Here is a 20,340-nt window from a genome sequence, read left to right as displayed (position 1 = left end):
GTTAGAGTAAGGGGTGCAGCCTGGATCTACACCTGGGAATTTGAGTCTGTAGATCACTTTCTTAATCATTACATGATATCCTTCTATCTGCTTTGCAGGTTAGAGAAAATTTCCCTTCTGTATTTATGGCTGGATCAAATTCTCTGATCATTGCAGCCTAAGCACATCCCAAGTGCCTATCTAGCCAGAAGTAGTTGGTAATGGCTTTTTAAGTCCTGAAGTATGATAGAAATTGTTTTTATCAACACTAAGTGAAAACAAAACATCAAAACAAAAGACCAAGAAAAAAGAAAGTGACTAGAAAACACTATTTTGAGACTCTTGGAGATAAATCAACTTTCTTCCTCAATCTACTTTCCTTTATTCTATCTTCCTAAATCAGAAAAAAACAAATATGAAGGACACTTATGGTCCCTTACAAGCCAACATTTTTTGGTCTCTGTGATTATTCTTTCACAATTCAATATTTTATATTCAGAAGATGGAAAAAGGTTAAGAATATACATAAAAATTTAAGTTTGTTAATTAGCAATCAAAATGGATATAAAGAAATGAGTTCTGATAATTATAGAGTAAAGCAGCAGTTTGTCTATGACATAGGTACATGTTGGAGGCCAACATTTCACCTTTTAAAATATCTTTAAAACACTACCAAACTAAGTGGCATACATTTTCAAGCTTACTTTGGATTCAGAAATTAATATTGTTGTTATGAACACAAATTTAAACATTGAATGAATATTCAATCCAAACCAGGAGGCACCACAATTGAACTGCTCAGAATTCTTGAAATTAGCATTTATTATCTTGAGCTAAATAACTCATAAGCATTACCTTTTCTGTAGGATTAATTTATATCCTTCTAGTGATGTTCCCTCAGCAGCCTTGACTCTGATAGGATGACCAATAGCCAGGCAGCCCTGAGTTATCCCTCGGCTCAGGATCATTCCAGTCTTCCAATGAATAGAGAGGGGGAGAAAGGTCTAAATAAGTTAAAAGAACCAGAAAATTCAACAATGTGTCACAAATAGTGAGGTCATTATGCCTGGATAACCCTGGATATTAACAGTTGCTGAAAGTGAAACACTACCCACAACTTAGCAGTCAGCGAGCCCTGCTCGGAATCAGTAATCTTCTGTCCAACAAGGGTGGCATTTTACAGTTCAGTGCAAAATAAAATAGACCTTGATATCTTCATTTGTCTTTTTTTTTCTGTGCATATTTCACAGTGCAGCAATTTGGGGTCCATCACGTGTCACTTGCTGTAGTTATAACTACAGAGCTTACCGGAAATATGTATGCACAGAAAAAAAATAGTGCAGTGAACTGAAAAGACTGAAACAAATCCTTAACCTTTGTATCAATTTAAAGTTTTACTCTGGGTCTAAATATCATGGGTTAAACATTTTAAGGTGGTTTGTGAACTGCTTTTGTTTTAAATGTTAGGATTTTCTGCCAAGGAAATTAAAGGGGAATATTGCTTGAAGGGCCATTTAACCATTTTCTTACTTAGTGAGTCAACACAACATTTTTCATAAGTGACAACCACAGAGAAATTTGTCTACATCTACTGGAGAATTATGGCACGTAAAATTCTCTCTTAATAGGTAAAAAGATTTATTTTTAAAACAGGAAGAGAGAGTTCAATCTTAAAGGATTTTCAGAATTGTTTCCTTTTTAGCATATACTTTATTTCTCATGTGTTTGTAGTGTGGAAAAGAAACATGATGATGACTGATGACTTAGGAAAAGTATTTCTAAAAAAAATTGGTTTTAGTAAGTACTGAATGAAATCCTTGTCTGACCATGCTTGTCTATACAGAAAAAAGAACTGCTTAGGGTGAGGAAAGGCAGCCATCATTTATTAAGCACTTTCTGTATACCAGACACCATGCTTGAACATCACACATGCTTTCTCATTTCATCTTCACAGCAACTGTGCAAAGCAGATATGACTAACATCATCTATAGAAGAGAAAACAGTAGTTCAAAGCAGCTAAGTAACTTTCCCAATGTCACACAAGAGATTTCAATTATTTAATAACTCCAAAACTATACTCTTTTGGTAGGCATTCCAATTATTTTTGAGGAGATTTTAGACATGTACATGTTTTCTGCTATCATGAAATTCTAGAAACAGACACCATGAAATTAAAGAATATGGGATCTGAGAATGGACCTTCCATAGCAGCTGGTCCAACTCTTTTTGATAGAACACTAAGGCCTAGATACCATGTGTGGCTTGTCTGCTGTCATATAGTTATTCAGTGGCAGTGCTGGGACTAAAATACTTCCATTATGCTCACAGGTGAGTCAAATATAGAGGAGTGTTTTATATCACAACGAAAAGTTCTGAAGTCAAAGAGACCAAGAATCTTTCTTCTGCTATTACTAACCTCAGTTTCTTCAGCTGTATAATAAAAATCTGCACAGATCTTATAACATTAAATGAAATAATGAATGTGAATAAGGCACCTAACGTAATGTCTGACATACAGTATTCAACTAAGTGGAGATGTTATTATTATTAAATCAGAAACAAAATACCACGTAAAAAGGGCAAATAGTTAACATAGTCTCCAGCTGGAAATCCAGATTTCAGGAAAAGCTCATGTATACTTACTATGCTGTGATATATGAAATAAATAATATGTCTTAGTACCTTTGTGTCTTAATTATTCTATATGTTTGTTTTTAACTTTTAAAGAACAATAGCTAAGGGCAATCCAAAATTTCATTTGAGAAAATAGTGTCAATCTTCCCTCCTCCCAGCAAACTTCACTGGGTGACTTCGCATTCACGGGAGTGCTAAGTAGTAGCAAAATCATCTGTGATGAGGGGACAAAGGGAGATAGAAGAAAGATAATTGTGAACTGCACCATCTCTTTTCAACATAAATACATATTTACAAAATGTACTGCAGTAGTAAGATGAAAGGAAAGGACAATTTTATGTTCTTCTATAAGTCATATACAATAGTACAATAACAAAGTGAAAAATATTAAATATTACCAACACACAGGAACACAATGTGTTAGGCACTGTTCATGTTTATACTCAGGGATTTCTTTTAAAACTACGTCCTTGCTAAGACAATATGCAAAGTTGGTATATGCTGGTAATCTACCAGGCTCAGGAAAGCTGAGGGGTAAAACTCAAAATGAAGATCTAGGAGTAGAAGCACATTCAGACAAATCTCAAGAAAATGATGAGTCTGTGGACTACAAACAAATTCTATGCTTGGTTTAAATACACTGTGAGGTATAAACTAATCAGTAGCATGTCTGATAGTGCACTGAATGCTCATTTGAGAATCTACAGAAGTCCTGTGGGCTAGGCAATACCAATAGCAGAGATGGCATTTATAACAGCCAACAATTTATCTCGCTTTCACTTGTGTGTTCATGTGCATGAGAGCACCGGGTGCCAGCGAGTGCAGTGAGCCAGCAAGCAAGGGGAGATCACTCAGTGAAAGCAGACACTCTTAGGTACCTTGGTGATCAGCCACACACTGGCTACAGGCCACAGGATCGATGGCGCTATTTGACTTCTGCTGCTTGCTTCACTGCCTGAGAAACTCCACTTTCCAATGGAAACAGAGGCATGAAGGACAATATTGGGATCTACCTATATCATGAGAAGAAGTATGCATTTTTAACTCATAGTCTAAGAGTTAAACTCCTCAACACACTTACCCAAAATAAGTTATCCTAGAACATTATTTATTCTGATTGATATCTCTTTTCAAAAAGTAGCATTCAATCCCCTTTAATTCAATTCAATCAATATTTGTTGACCACCAACTCTAACATGCAAGACCCTATGCTGTGTGGTGTGGAATATTATAAAATATTTTTTCCTGACCCAAAGAAACATACAACAGAGTAGAGGCAACTTCTCTCTCTCTCCCCACCCGCCTTTCATGTTAAGCTCCATATGAATGATTAAATAGTGTTATTACAGGCATGAAAAAATGGTACTCTCATTTCTGCTGGAGTAACCTAAAGGTGGAGCATCTTGAAAGAGGTTAACATGTAAAGCAGGCCTTGAAGGATGGGGACAGTTTGACAGGAGTAATAAAGAATAAAAAGGTATTCCAAGTAAAGGCAAAGAAGCTTAATCAATGTGTCTTAGGATTTGCAGGTAGACTCATAAAGTAAATTTGTCCAAACTGTAGAAAGTGTCAAGTGCAAAGCTATGGAGTCAGGTGGACAGTAGGGAGCCAGTGAAAGTTTTCTTTTTTTTTTTTTTTTATATATACTTTAAGTTCTGGGGTACATGTGCAGAACATGCAGGTTTGTTACATAGGTATACACGTGCCATGGTGGTTTGCTACACCCATCAACCCATCATCTACATTAGGTATTTCTCCTAATGCTATCCCTTCCCTAGCCCCCCACCCACCAATAGGCCCTGGTGTGTGATGTTCCCCTCCCTGCATCCCTGTGTTCTCATTGTTCAATTCCCACTTATGAGTGAGAACATGTGGTGTTTGGTTTTCTGTTCTTGTGTTAGTTTCCTGAGAATGATGGTTTCCAGATTCATCCATGTCCCTGCAAAGGACATAAACTTTTTTATGGCTGCATAGTATTCCACGGTGTATATGTGCCACATTTTCTTTATCCAGTCTATCATTGATGGGCATTTGGGTTGGTTCCAAGTCTTTGCTATGGTGAACAGTGTCACAATAAACATACATGTGCATTTTTTTTATAGTAGAATGATTTATAATCCTTTGGGTATATACTCAGTAACGGGATTGCTGGGTCAATGGCATTTCTGGTTCTAGATCCTTGAGGAATCGCCACACTGTCTTCCACAATGGTTGAACTAATTTACACTCCCACCAACAGTGTAAAACTGTTCCTATTTCTCCACATCCTCTCCAGCATCTGTTGTTTCCTGACTTTTTAATGATCAAACGTATTTTGCTAACAGCAGATTTTAGTAAGGTTGATCTGGTAAGGGTAGAGGATAACAGATTGTAGAATGAAGACACCAAAGGCAGGGAAAATAGCTGGGAGTTCACACAATCTCCTAAGAATAAAGAAATATGAGCTGAGACTTTAGAGATAGTTGTGGGGATGGACAGGGGGTACTGAAGGGAGAGACACTGCACCCACATCTCCTGTGTTCCTTATCAGATTACATATGCCAAAGGTGTTGTGCACCTTCTAGCATTGCTCGCTTAGATCTAACTGTCAAATTATTAGGCACTCACATCACTTGTAGGAATTCTATTACTTCATACTTAATAAACTTTATCTCCTAAATTATATGATCACTTTCACTGAGTAATTATTCTAGGTGTTTTAGTACCAATATTTATTTGTGTATGCTTACAGGAATATGCCAATTTATATTTAAAACCCAATAAATGATGTTGCTTCAATAACAATTTATTTCCTATATCTGTGCTAATGCTAGATATTTGTTGAGTAGCAAATTATTTTTTCAATGCACAAATTCAATGATGATTTAAAAGGAAAAATTTTACAGGTGTGATCAGGTACTACCATAAGGATAAAACTAATACATGTGGTAATTATTCTATAATGAAAGTCACTTCTCAAGAGAAGAAAACATCATATGACTCCTATATGTGAAAATGAAATTTTAAAAAATACAGCAACACCACCACATAAGCATATTTGACTTACAGTGCTTACAGTGCCTGGATTCTGGAGGGGAATCCCCACAGTTTCTGAACAATGATAAACTACATTGTACTAATCCATTCGCCACAGGACTCAGCATTTAAAGTAGCAGTGTTACTCAACCTCCTAACTCCAAGTTGCCATCACACTCAAAACTCCCCTCTGCAACTGGGCAGAAGATTGTTTTGACTGAAATTAGTCAGACAGAAGAACCATACAGCCAACTGCTTCTTTGTACAGCACCTGCTGCCAGCACCTATATTCTTGTTATCTCCACAACATGGTTTAATATTTCAACAGTTGGCTTATTGGTGAAGAGTGAAGGGGTCCTTTGTCTCTGCCTTGGGCTGGCACCCAGTATTAACACCATGCTGTTCTTCAAGTGATATTTTGCTGGACAGTTCCCAAGTGATTCTACATAGAGCAGACACAGCAAGGCCCACTAACCTAGCTTTATTTTGTGTTATTAAAAAAAAAATTCCTGCCAAGTCTGGTGTTCTGATACGCTTAAAACTGACAATGGCCATTACATTTCTCTTCTGTGACTTCACTTTTTAAATTAATTTGATAGCTTAGCTTTAGACCAAACGAGGGTGGGAAGTTAAGAACTATGAAAGTTGGGATTTAAGAAAAAAAAAGTGCTCTGACAATCCACAACATAATATGCCATATGTGTATGTGTGTGTGTGTGTGTGCACCCATGTACACACAGGCATGCGCATAGGTGTATAAGAACGTTTAGATTGAGACTGGTATCTAAATGCATACTATCATATATGTCATTAAAAACATTTTTAAGTCTTACTGAGAATCAAAACAATTCTCTTTTATTCTTTTAAATACTTATACACATAGGTCCTCTAAGTGACCATTATAATTTTGCTTGTCTGAATAAACTGTTCTGATGTAGAAGCAGTCAGTGACAAAGTAATGCATACACATGCTGGGCCAGTTAAAACTTGTTTAATTATTTTTCCCAAATAGCTAATGAAGGTGGAGTAGCCTTCAATATTCTTGTGCAAATTCAAAATAAGAAAAGAACCACTTATGATCTTCTCTTGCACATTTACTAAGAAACAGAACACAAGACAATGAAATGTTTCTTGAAAGAAGTTCATAGAGCACAACCCTCATTTGAACAAATTGTTTATTCTATTGCAAAGAAATTTTACATGAAGTTCACTTTTGATAATGCATTTAGGGTCAATTTGAATAATTTTACACACAAGTCAAAATCACAGCTAATTAAAGAAAATGTCATACAATCTATTTCCTCATGTAATTTCTGTTCTCTCTTATTGTTTCTATGCTCTAACTTTATAGCTGACCAGTCCACCTACTTCTAAGGCCAACAAATAGAGTTGAGAGTAGAAAATATCAGCAAGGCAAAATTATGCAGTCAAACAAGGCAAAATATCTAAGATCTAATTGGTCTGAAAATAAGAGAAGGACTTGGGCTTTTAAGTCAAGTCCTGTGTCCTATGCTAATGGCAATCCGTTCAAAATTTTAACTAGAATTTTGTATTTGCTTCAGTATATAAATAATTTATATAAAATATCATTTTTCAATGACTTGCTCTCCAAAGAAATAGAACAGCAAAGAGTTGTTTGTTGTTTCCAAGCCTCCTTTATGACAAAAAGAATAATGCCAGAATAATACAGTACTTCAGTAACTATGAATGCATTCTACTAGCATCCATAACTACTGAATTTACAAGCTAAATTGTAACAAGTATACCATAATTCCAAAATTATAACTTGATGTTTTTTTTGCCATTTCCATACAGAAAGTTGTCACTAATGTCCTGCTGATGTCTGTGAAGCCATGTACTGAAAGGCTAGAATTAAAATAAGTTTCCTTTTGATTCTGGCAGAATATATGACCTGCCAAACACTGGAGTCCATTTTTCTGCTATATTTTCCCATAACCAGGCATTCCTAAAGCTATTCTTCTCATGAAATGTTTCATTTGATATTAACTACCATGAAGTTTAAATCTCATCCATTTCATGGAAACATCTAGTTTGATTGCCCTTAAACTGAGTCAATCTAAAAATGTTGCCAATTTAAGTAACAATAGAGAGATGCTGAAAAATGTATTCGCCAAATTGTCAATGTGTAGTAGATTCCAAATCTGTTTTTGAAATGGATAAAAGAGCAACAGGTTGTAATTGTCAGGGTTATATCTGACTCCCACATTACAAATGGGGATTATATGTTCCAAATTTTTCTCTGTAGGAAAGGTTCTACTTGTCAATAAGAAATTTAAAAGAACAGTCAGGGGCTGGGCACTGATATCTCTATCTCGAGCCAATTTTAAAACATATGCATCAAGAATATCGGCTTTTGCCTCCCTTCTCTCAACCCCTGTTGTAATCCTCTTAGTGTGTTCTTTACGCCAATGAGCAGCAAGATTCTACAATAAAATGCCCTATAGATATCCGTCACCTCTGCCTGAATCCATCTTTAAAAGTGCTCCTTTTCAGGTTATTAAATTACTATTCCCAATGCACTGATCACCACTCTGTAAATAATTGGAGACATTTTTCTGAAAGGATTTTAAAGGCTTCACAGCTATGGAAGAACTGTTTGTCTTTGAAAGCTTCTCTTTACTAGCCAATTTATCAAATTTTTGCTTTCTTACAGTACTATTTTCTTACAGAACTAAAATTTTTAAAAACTAAAAATGCCATAGCATATAAACATTTACTTATGATGAGTGTTTTCTCATTTTCACTAAATCATTAGAACCATTTAATAATGATAAAATAACTGTGGACTGTTATTCTCTCATTTTTCAACATTTTAGAAAATAGATTTATCTTGTTATAGTTAACCCACTTTGACATAAAAGCAAAGATAAAAGCCTCCTTTGAGGTCCTTTTCTCTGATATCTCTTTGCTATCCAATTATTTTTTAGGTTTGAGTTGGTCTCTGTTGAATTAGTTAATCTACTAGTAAATTCAATTCAGGTCAGCTAACTGAATATCTAGATATTGCAGCAGAGACAGGGATGATCAGGATAACCTTTGCCTTTGAGAAATTTTCAATCTAGCAGGGAGGATAAGACAAGGACCTCCTGAGTTATCTTCCTAATATGAAGATCAGATTACATCTTGACTCTGTTCAAATATTTTCAATGGCTCCTTGCTTTCTACAGAAAAACCAGAATTCCCTAATATTGAATTAAGACCCTTCACGATCTGATCCTGACATCCCCAATAGAGCCTACCATCCCCCCCATCTACGCTGATGTAGCCCGAAATATGCTCAAATTTGGAGCCTGGTTGATTTCGAGCCATGCAAGAAGTTGTAAGAGGAACAGCATCTAGTTCAACGTCATTGTAAATGGCGCAGAAGGGAAACGTCATATCTGGTTTGGAAATGGGGTTGGGGTACAGAAAGATTTCATGAAGCAGTCACAAATCAGATAGGGCTAGAATGACGGGCAGGTTTTTTTTTTTTTTGAGACAGAGCCTCGCTCAGTTGCCAGGCTGGAGTGCAGTGGCACAATCTCAGCTCACTACAACCTCTGCTTCCCTGGTTCAAGCGATTCTCCTGCCTCAGCCTCCCGAGTAGCTGGGACCACAGGCACGCACCACCACACCCAGCTAATTTTTGTATTTTCAGTGGAGACGGGGTTTCACCATGTTGGCCAGGATGGTCTCGATCTCCTGACCTCCTGATCCGCCCGCCTCAGCCTCCCAAAGTTCTTGGATTACAGGCGTGAGCCACTGCACCTGGCTGATGGGCAAGATTTTAATAGCCTTTATTGAATATGCCAAACTCTGTGCTAGGATATGGCACAAGGGTGACAGAGAAGGCTGGGTGTGGTGACAAAGAAAGGTGGAATTCTAGTCAAAGAGGTCCACATGGGCATAACAACAGAAATCATGGAGTGCTTTCAGAAAAAAAAAAATAACAATCTGGCTTGGCTAACACACAAAGACCATATTAGACAATATTCAGCCTTGAAAGATAGGTTATGGCTAAACAAGCAAACAAAAAAATCCATTCATCAAATATGTATTGTGCATTTGCCCTACATTCAAGACTTTGCGTTAGTGCTTAGGAACACAAAGACGAGTAAGACAATGCCTGTGCCCAAAGAATCCTCAGTTTAGTGGAGGAAAAACACAAAAGCAAATACCTATATCAAAACACAAACTCAACAACAATTTTCAAAGGAAGATAATGAGTCCTGAGAATACAAAATAAAGATTAATTATTTCCAGATTATCTGAGAAGGCTTTATGGAAGAGTAAGTTGAGTAAAGCCTTAAGAAACAAGTAATGTAATGGTTGGGGGTATATCCCAGGCAAAGAACAATACAAGCCATGGCACAAGTATACGAAAGTGGAAAGCACGTTCTGGGGATTAGCCTGACTGTAATGTAGAGTATACAGAGCAAGAGGAGAACATTGGAAAAGTAAGTTGAGAGTGGAGGTAGATTAGAGGAGAATCATGGGGATCAATGAAGTCCAGATGAAAATTTGGAACTTCAAAAGGCAACAGCCAGGCATACATGTGTTTTGAGCAGGAAAATTATGCTACAGCAAAAACCTAACGAGGAATACCAACAGGATCAGATCTACAGTAAATAAATCTTAATGTCAGATGAAGGCAAAATACAAAATACATTAATGAGTGCATCATTCTAGTTACTTTAATCTTCTAAATTTTCTCAAAACCAGGCAGAAGTAGAAGTATTTGATTCTATTTTTATAAGTACACTATTTAGATCCATATGCTCCTTGAAATAATCAATATTTTCAGTTTAAATTTTGACATGATTGAGAAACTGAATGGGTAGCATAAAGAAATTTAAAAAGAGCAGGTGGGGGCAATGTGTCTCTTCCATTGACTCTTGGAAATACAGGGCCCAGTTGATAGGAAGTCCTACTTTCTTTGGACTGATGTGTCTCTGTGAGTGACTTTTGATTTTGATTTCATGTGTTCAAAAATTAAAGCTAAAATGAGCAACAACCGTACACAGCATTTGCCAGCTAAGAAAAACAAAGTAAGTATTCCTTCTTTGGAGATGGATTTAAAATGCCTTTCATAATTGAGCTGGAGGGAAAAAAAATCTTCTTTACTGGAAGGATAAATTTCTAAGTGTAAATTGATATGGACCTTCAGGATTGGGTTGCCATGAGTTAGGTTTCCTAAAGAACTTGTGTTCCTTAGACCTATAGAGCAAATAGATCAGATCCTAAACTATAGAGATAGCAGCCATCTTAAAAGACTTCCTTAAATAACTCCAACATTATTATAGCTATTAATAGTACAAAGAAAATATGCCAAACAATAGGGCTTAAATAACATAAATCAGGTATAAGTTTTTCAAGTAGGAATTATATATATTGTTTTCCGTTTTGAAGTGTCTGGTTAATTAACAGGAATTAAAGAATAACACCTGCCCCAACATTTGTAAAAATAATTTATAGTTTAAAAAACTGTAATATAATTTATAGTTTAAAAAAAACTATCACAGTCCAGCCATGGTGGCTCATGCCTGTAATCACAGCAATTTGGGAAGCCGAGGTGGACGGATCACTTGAAGTCAGGAGTTCAAGACCAGCCTGACCAACATGGCAAAATCCCATCTCTATGAAAAGTACAAAAATTAGCCAGGCATGGTGGTGCGTGCCTGTAGTCCCAGCTACCTGGGAGGCTGAGGCGGGAGAATTGCTTGAACCCAGGAGGCGGAGGTTGCAGTGAGCCAAGATCACGCCACTGCATTCCACCCTGGGCAACAGAGCAAGACTCCATCTCAGAAAAAAAAAAAACTGTCACAAATATTCATTATATATTGGCTGAGTGTCCAATGCATAAAGTGCACCTTTTAAAGTACAATAACTAAAATCTGACCTTGTTCTGTAGAAAATGGTTCTCCAAGTCCACCTTTTCAAACTGGTCAGGTATCTGTTGACTGGTACAGTTGAAATTAATCGGAAATCCCTCACAAAATTCCCAACTAAGTAAAGTAAAATATGTAATTATTTTTATTAGACTAATATGCATTTAATTATAATACCCTTTACTCTTTAATTATAATACTCTTTATTATTTATGTATAATCCATTACTAATAATTTTTATATCAAATCTTGCCTGGAAAGTACCAGCAGTCATTGGGGAATAAAGCTGTTATTTAAACAACTATCAATGAGTATGTCCCTCTAGATGTATTTAGCAATAGGTTGTCACTGGCTGGACTGAGTGATTTCATCAGACTGCTTTTGGTTCTCTATTTATGCCTTCTACTTCGGCATTTTCAACTGTTTATTAAAAAGAGCTACAATTTGTTAAATTATAAGGTTGTTAAAGCTAGGTGGGACCTTACAGTTAGATTACCTAATCCAAAATAGTATCAGGATCTGCTGCAGTGTCCAATATGGTAGTCACTAGCTACCTATTCCTATTTAAATTTAAATTAATTTACTTGAACAAAATTTAAAATTCAGTTTTGCATTCACACTAGTCACATTTCAAATGCTCAATAGTCACAAAGTGTGTGTCCGTCATCACAGAAAGTTTTATCGGATGGCACTAAATAGTGGTTAAGCACTCAGGTACTTAAGACAAATGATCTGGGTTAGAATCCTGGCTCTAACATGTACCAGCTGTGTGACTTTGGACAAATTACTTCTCTCTTTGTGCCTTGGTTTCTGTCTCTGAGAAATGGAGTAAGAGTAGAGTAATACGGAATAATAAGAGTAACATAATTGTTGTGAGAATTAAGTTGATCCTTACCCAATTAATTGTAACTGTGCCTGGCCTATGGTCAGCACTCAGTAAAAGCCAGTTTGTATTATTTGCAGATAAGAAACCAACACCAATCTGCTCCTGGACAATCACGAGCAGAGACGAAGCAAAATGCCTCCTGAGATCTTCCAACTCCTACTCTTCACTGCCCCAACAAGTCCCCAGAACGTTGCTTTTGTTTTAAATGTATCATCATAAACAGATAAGAAGTTTAAATGTAAACACTCATACACAGAACATGTTTTCTATTTTAATGATTCCATTATAAATGATTAATTTAGAAATAACGACTAAAAACAGCTTTTATGTTTCAAACAAAATTGTTGTTTCTGCAAAGCAGAAACTATACTTTGCTCGTGGCCCCATATGGTTTTCTAAAACTAAGGAAAGTTAACAAGTCTTTTAGGCACTACCTCATTATACCATTAAATAAGTCAATAAAAGAAACAATTGCTTATTTAAGACAACTGAAAAGAGCATCTTTTAGTGTTTCGAATCTCTTACTCTGAAAAAATCCTGAATTAAGTGATTTGGATTACTTTAACCAGATCTTTAACAAGATTACTTGTTAATTTACTTGCCATATCCAGGTAGCAGAACAGCACTAGGATCCAAAAAGGTCTTATATGCAACCATGATGACGCCTCTGGCAAATGCACTCACTCGGTCAAAGGTCAAACCCAAAGCAAGATTTAGTGGAGATCTGAAAAACGGAAAAAACATCAAAACTATCTTCAAAATTAGACATACACTGAAATTTGAGCACAAATAAACAATAAAATACATATTATCATTGTCTAATAAAATTCAGAAATAAGTGAGTTTCCTATTATATAGCACTATTGCTGGTATTCTATATTAACATCTGAAATGTATACTTCAGTTTATTTAGCTGATCTATAATATGCCAAAACAGTTTCAACATATGTAATTTAAAAAATAATAATTGCAATAATTAAAGCCAAGTATTTAGTTGAGAAAAACAATTGTCATTCACATAATGTTCATTTTCCATGTATAACAGTAATCCAATACATCTATAGTAATCTTGGGAGCTGATAAGTAAATGAATTCTTAATATTCAGCCACAAACAACTATTTTTGTGAGCTCACTAAATGCCATGCTGATTTGATTTTCATATTACATATTGTTAGGCACACTGTTTTAAGTGAATTTGGAAATTAAAATCAAAAACAGATTTTGAATGAAAACAGTGGCCACTATTGTACACTATGAGCCATTTTTCTCTACATTGCTTAAGACTTGCTATTTATCTCTAGAATTAAAAATCAACGACATCACCTATGTAGTCTTGTTGCCAAAAATACTTAAACTGAATCTAATCGTGAGAAAACACTCAGACAAACCCAGAATGTGGGACATTCTACAAGAAAAATGCCTGGACTCTTGAAAAATAAATTAATGTCATGAAAAACAAAACGAAAGATTAAAAGAATATTCTAGATTAAAGACAACTAAAGAAAATGACTAACATAATACAAGGAAGTGTATTTGGATACTGGATTACAAAGAGCTCTAAAGCATATTTTGGTTAGCTTGAATATAGAGCGTATATTAGAGGATACTACATTACTGTTGACTGTGTTAGATATTATAATGTGGCGACACATAACTCTTCTTCAGTTATGTGACCTGAAGCATTTAGGAGTGAAATTTTAATGTCTGTAATTGCTTTCAAGCCGTTCAAGAGGGAGAGAGAGATGGGAGATACATAACAGGTAAAACAAATGTGGCAAACTCTTCAAATTGGTGAATCTAGGTGAAAGATATAAAGGAGCTCATTGTACTATTTTTTCAAGTTTCTTTAGATTTAAATTTTTTCAAAATAAAAATTTGAAGGAAAAATAAAATATTCAAATTAGAAGCAGACATTGGCAAAAATAATCTTTTACAAATGAGTAGCTTGACCTCTTCAAATCAACATAAATTAGACTCAGTAGAATTACTTACTGAAAATGCAAACGATTTACTTAGTACGTACTGCATATTTTCTCAACATATTTCAAACTAGACAGCAATAACTTTTTAGACATATACATTTTAAACATTCCTATGGTAGTAAAATGCTGTATTGGTTTCCTGGTGCTTTATGTTGGATTGGAAACCAAAAAAAATACATTAAACTGTTAAAATCACAATGAAATACAAATAAATACAGGCACTGGTAAATTTCTCCGACTACAATTCTTAGCTGATTTTTAGAATATCTCAGATTTTTGGCATTTTACCAGTTATTCCACAAATAAGATCCAATTAGCCAAAAACAAATGTTTAATATTATTAAAACGCTGTATTATAGCAAACATCATTAAAAGTATCAAAATTAGTGAGTCATTACTTTGACAATAATATTAAAAAGAAATAATAATGACACATTTTATTAAAGCCTATCCTTGTAATAGGAAGGGCTTACTAGATTACTCAAGAATTCTTGCCACTTTAAAATTCATCAGTTTTTATCATTGTAAAAACAATTCTACTTACAATGTAATTAAATTATATTTTGAAATTTATCTATGGACAAAAACTTACCATTCCTTAGAGATTTTTTAATTCTCTAAATTACACAGCCTAAGAAATCATCAAACATTTTAATTTTACTGGGACAGATGAAATAAAATTTTGTAACATGCGACCCACAACTTATTCTAGCAACATCTTCCGAAACCTTGATGGATTTCTGAGTACATTTGTTTCAGTATTTGAAATTTTAACTATTTTAATATATAGCAAATCCAACAGCCCTTGCTTCACTAAGACTTAGGTTTATTTATGCTATTTTCATTATATTTAATACATGATCAGCTATACTCCATATGAAAAATTATTTTCCCTTATTCTGTTCTACAGATAATAAGCTAAAAAAAAAAAAAAATAGAGAAGTGTGTTTAAGTTTCCTGACAAGCAGTTTCAGAGTTCATCTGGATGTGTTCTGTCAAAATATGCATAAATTTCCTAGATACTGAACACAACAGCCCAGCCCATCAGTGCCTATATACTGCAGCCTTTTTCTTTCTTCAGAAACACAGATAATTTTATGCAGGAATTTACCAATCTACAAAAATTTACACAATGCTCAGCAATAACCAGTAATTATTGTGGGATAATGTAAGGTGCTTTTGAGGAATATAACTTTGATAGGATAGGGCTTACAAGCTTTACCAATTTATCTTTAGCTGTCCTGTCATTGGTGCTTAAAAGGTTAAGACTTTATTTGTGAAAACATAGAGAGATAGTGGGGAATCATGTTGTCTACAGCTTCATAAATCTTGCTTAAGATCCTTTTCAATTACCATCCATTTCTCCTTTAAAAAGGGACAAAAAAATAGAGGAGTGGAAGCAGGTCAGGGCAGTGTGCGACAATGACAGTGTGATGGGCTTGGGCCCCCCGTGGCGTTTCCATCTGCTATCATTAAGGTGACTACTCAGACATGAACAAATCCCTCTTGCTGTGCTGACAGGCAGACTTCAAGAACTATGACAAGGCATTAAGACAGAAAGTCACAGAGAGAGAGAAAGAGATGTCATATTCCACAAACAATACTGCCTTGCAAAAACACCTCGGAAATTTTATTGGAATTCAAAATAAAAAATGTTTCGTAAAGGGTGCTACTTGACTTCTCAAATCCGCTTTCAAATTAGCTCTCCCCTGGAAACATTGAGGACGGAAAACAAACCCCTTGCTCCTACCTGTATGCTCTACCATAAGAGACCCAAATTTTTTGCTCACTCTTCAGCGAAAGTGGATTCTTAATTTCTTGGCCATTCTCATCAAAAAGCCACATTGAAGAAAAATTGAGGCCTGGTGGGTTGATGGAAGAACCTTGAAGCCTTTGATGAATCTTGAGAAGTAACCGGTTGGGGGTTAGGGGGGCAGAGGGGATAGAGGAGAATAAATAATCTAAAATGGGAATATCTGTAATAAACTGTCTCTACTCTGTAACAAATGAAGTCTAAACAAATGATAATTAAATTCATATAGAATGTTAAAAGAAGTGTGAAATGACGGCAATGTTTAGCTCAGTGTAAACTAACAAAATGAGCGTGGGCTTTTAACCAGCAGGGGGTGCCACAGGCTTGTGATTGAGCTCTGACCCTTTGGCACGGGGACTGAAAGCAGATGTGACAGTCTTACAGAAAGAGCATTTAGCTTCTACACATGGCAACGGTCCTCTTTGATAAGGGTTACGCTTTTCTTGTCTGAGCTACACATTTTGTTAGGGGCCTTCCAGACCACGTTCAAGTTTTACAATCACCAATCTCCCTGTCCCCAGCAAATCTCAGGTAACTAGTAGGACTATCGCCAAAATTAAAATGACTTTTAGCCTAAGTTGGTTCACTTAGAAAGATCTCTCCCTAGAAGCATTTTAATTATGAACCCTGAAATAGCTTGTGGACATCTTCAATAATGAATGTTTTTAAGTTGTAAGAAAGAGATCATTGAAGTGTGAAGTATGAAAAGCTGTCATTTAATATTTAAAATAATAGCATTATCAATGTTTGCTTCTATCTTGCATTTAGAGTCTCTAAATTATCAAGATATTTCTAATTTAGGGCATATTTCAAATATAAAGTAAATCTAACAGAACTGTGCTGCATATGGTATTTGAAAAGACATTTTTCATTATCCTCTGTCACCTTTGTTTAAGTGTTTCGGCCTCTGCTCTTCCTTGCTCTGCACTCCACCCTATCCATCACTCTTCTCCCAGCCTTCTGTCACGGGGTTCCTTTTCATCTCTCCCTTGTCAGTTCTTGTGTCTCTCGGTTTCTTGTTACCCTGTAATCCCTGCAGGGAGGTAGATATAGCTGTGGTCTTTTCTGGCCTAACTGCAGTTCAGGGTCCTTTTTTTTCTTTTCTTTTTTGCTCCTCTATTAATCCCCATCGAGGGTATATTGAGAAGTGCTAAATGCTGAGGCTTAGAGGAAAGAAGGGGAAGTCACAGGTCTTCCATACATCTCAGGTGTCTCACGATTGGCTGTAAACTCTTGACTGGGCAAATATTTCCTTTGACCAGAAACTACATGTGTAGGACCTAAGTACTGGGCTTTGTCCTAATTAGAGATACGTAATAGTATCTCCAACTTAGTGTTTTCATTAGCTGAAGATTTTTAGTCTTGAGCATTGGAAAGGCATTAATACTTCTCATCCAGCATAGCCAATTCCTTTGAATTAAAAATGATCATTACTCTCCTCTTTAGGTGTATAAGAGGCAAAGGTGTTAGAACAGTAAAAATCTATATTGCCTTGGTTATTTTTCCATGGAAATGGCAAACATATTTTGAAATCTATAGATTGTATTTCTAAAGCCCTACATTTATTTTTGTGTGGTTTCAGCCCTTGAGCTTATTTTTGTTGCTTTGCTATTATTTCAGAAAACATGTTATGCTGATCATTTCTTAAATCACAGAGATTTTGCTTTACAGGCATCACCTTTTTATAAAAAGGAATGATACAAAAGATTTAAGGCCTGATCCAGGAAGGAAATGTGTGTACAAAGAAGAGGGATGCGAGGTAGACATGTGATGTGAGCACCTGACCACTTAACCAAATTCACTTTCACAGGAGTTGCATTGCAATCTCTATTTTCTCAAGTTGGTGACAGACTGCATTTTAGGTGTTCAAAGATGAGCATTCAACAGTCTACAGGAGGTAAGGGCCTCTGTGCCCTTCATCTTTAGGTCATTGGTTAGGGCTTTGCTGTGGCAACCAAAAATTGTGATAATCTTCACCCATTTATCTTTAAAGCTATCATCACCAGGCGTTTATAGGATAAGAATTTGTTCAAGAACCTGAAAGAGTGTGAAACATCTTAGGCTAGTGATTGAGACACGTGTCCACACAAGGGAGCAGCTGTCCTTGGATGGTGTCACAAGGGCTCTCCCAAAGAACTTTATAATGCCCCTAATTAATGTTTTTGCCCCAGATTTACTGCATAGAGAAGCACAGCACAGCTCAATTTCAGTGTGCTATAAGTCAATACAAAAACTTTCTATAGAATAACATCTTCCTTTTTTTTTATTTTTTTTATTTTTTTTTTGAGACAGGGTCTCACTCTGTCGCCCAGGCTGGAGTGCAGTGGTGTGATCTCAGCTAAATGCAACCTCAGCATCCCAGGCTTAAGTGATCCCCCAACCTCAGCCCCCGAGTAACTGAGACTACAGGCACATGCCACCATGCCAGGCTAAATTTTTTATTTTTTGTAGAGATGGGGTTTTGCCATGTTGCCCAAGCTGGTAAAATATTCTAATGTAAAAAGCCGGGGAGACAGGTGAAAAATCTTATGAAGACCTTTGTGTCATGGTGATTTGTATAATCAGGTATGTTATGGTAAAAAGAAACCAGCCAAGGCTCTGGATCCTTCTCTCTCTAATCAAAGTAGCTTTTCTTCCTCTCTTCCAGGTCCAGCTAATGATCCAATGAGAGCATCCCAATTCATATACAACTTTTTTGATTGGCTGTAAAAGCCAGGTAATGGATACCACCAGGAGAGGTAAGTCTGAGGGTGCTGAACTGAAGAGAGAAAAAGGGAGCAAGTTACTGAACAAAGGCAAGGCAAGAGAGCCCAAAACACTGGTGTGCGCTCGGGTGCATAACCCCAATTTGTAAACAACAGGCTGTTCAGTGTCCTTTTATGCAAGACAAAGACCCAAAATAAAGACCCTGAACATGTTGGTTCTGCCTGAGAAACATCCCAATTGTCTGGAAAACAGAAAAAGGTAAAAGTGCCTAAGATGTAAGCAAAACTAGCTGGACTTGCTCACAATGAGCAGGGGAGAGGACCAAGGCTGCATGTTAATTACTCAGAATCTGGGGTTTAGAAATACCCTAGATCCAGGGCATACCCTCCACTGAATATATCACTTTTTTTTAGTGTAAACAAGAGGGAAATCCTGATGTATCAAAACCAGGGCCAAGCATAGACAGATTCCAAATATAAGCATGAAAAAGGTTAAGAAACTGTTAGGTATGGAGTCCAGGAGTTAACACTATACTAACGCTGAAAGCCTAAGAAATTCAGAAGTAAATCTTTGCAATATCAGTCTTTACAGATCAACAAACCATTGATCTTCTGCAAACAACTTTAAGATGTAATTGTCTAAATTAGTTGCAAGTAACTTGCAAGACACTTAAAGTCATAAGTAAACTGTCAGTAAACTCACTCTTTCCATCATATGGTCAGTTTGAATTGGGCTATCAGATCCCAAATCTTTTTTACTGATACCAACAGAGATATCTCCAGTGTTTTTACCATTTTCAAATACCTGAAAAATAAACATATTCAAAAATAAAAATAAACAGATGCACACATACATACATATATTCATACACACTTAGATAAATTTAGGCAGTCATCCTTTTTCATGGTACCATGTCAACCGAAAATTGTGCACATGGGAATTGTGCAAAGCAGGACCTACTATATAAACACATGTGAGTAAGTAATTGGTGATGGAATCAACAGCACTGAAAGAAAAGAAAGGCTCCTGCTTCTCCTTTTGGTTTCAGTGTCTAATTTGACTGGCATACCCTACAATCTTATAATAGAAGAAAATGTGGACATTAAAGGAGGAATCACTGACCACAGCGGATGCTTAAATGAAGCAAGTGTCAAAAAAAAAAGTCAATAGCAACCTAACTAGCTCATTTTGTTCTTCATAAAGCCACAAATAATGTGAGGAATATTTATACTTTGGTTTATACTTAAATATATCAGTGTTCAGCTAATCTTTTGGCACACTAAAAGGAAATTTAACCTGACAGATTTATTGCATAACAGTATGATGAAAGTCATCCATTTTAAGTGCATATATCCAACAAGTTGTTGAGAACAGAGATAAAATTCATAACATTGCATTATGTAATACTCGCTGGGGAAAAAAAAAAATGCTAGCA

The sequence above is a fragment of the Symphalangus syndactylus genome, chromosome 6, assembly GCF_028878055.3.
Source record: "Symphalangus syndactylus isolate Jambi chromosome 6, NHGRI_mSymSyn1-v2.1_pri, whole genome shotgun sequence".
NCBI lineage: Eukaryota > Metazoa > Chordata > Mammalia > Primates > Hylobatidae > Symphalangus > Symphalangus syndactylus.
This window is presented reverse-complemented; position numbering follows the sequence as displayed.